This window comes from Microcebus murinus, chromosome 18 (assembly GCF_040939455.1).
Source record: "Microcebus murinus isolate Inina chromosome 18, M.murinus_Inina_mat1.0, whole genome shotgun sequence".
Taxonomy (NCBI): Eukaryota; Metazoa; Chordata; class Mammalia; order Primates; family Cheirogaleidae; genus Microcebus; species Microcebus murinus.
This window is the reverse complement of record NC_134121.1, coordinates 33277480-33277933: the sequence shown is the minus strand read 5'-3', so window position 1 is coordinate 33277933 and position 454 is coordinate 33277480.

Genomic DNA, 454 nt, shown 5'->3' with positions numbered 1-454 from the left:
TCCCCATAGCATGGGGTGTGTGGGCACCCCTTCTTACCTTTTATTGAAGATGCCAGATTCTCCTGTCCCTTGGCCTACCTTCTCTTGCCCTCTGAATTTCTGCTTTTATTTGTCCTTCGTTGTCCAATCTTTGATGCTGGAGTTGTGGGGCAGGTGAGGCCACTGGGACGCAGGAGCTGCAACCCACCTTCTACAAGAAATGTGTCCTTTGCTAGGAGACCAGGGTGCGTACCTGGTATTAAGTAATGGCCCTATGTCCAAAGCTGGCTTTGAGCAAATAATCTCTTTACCAAAAAAACATGATCCTTGTGCAAAACTCCTGGATGTTCACAGTTTCATCTCTTCATACTCCAACAACAGTACGTTTCCTGATGCTACATTTACACAGATAAACAAGAGAGAGAAATCTCTGCTTCGATTCTTCTAGGGAAAGGAAAGGAGACACCACAGAAAG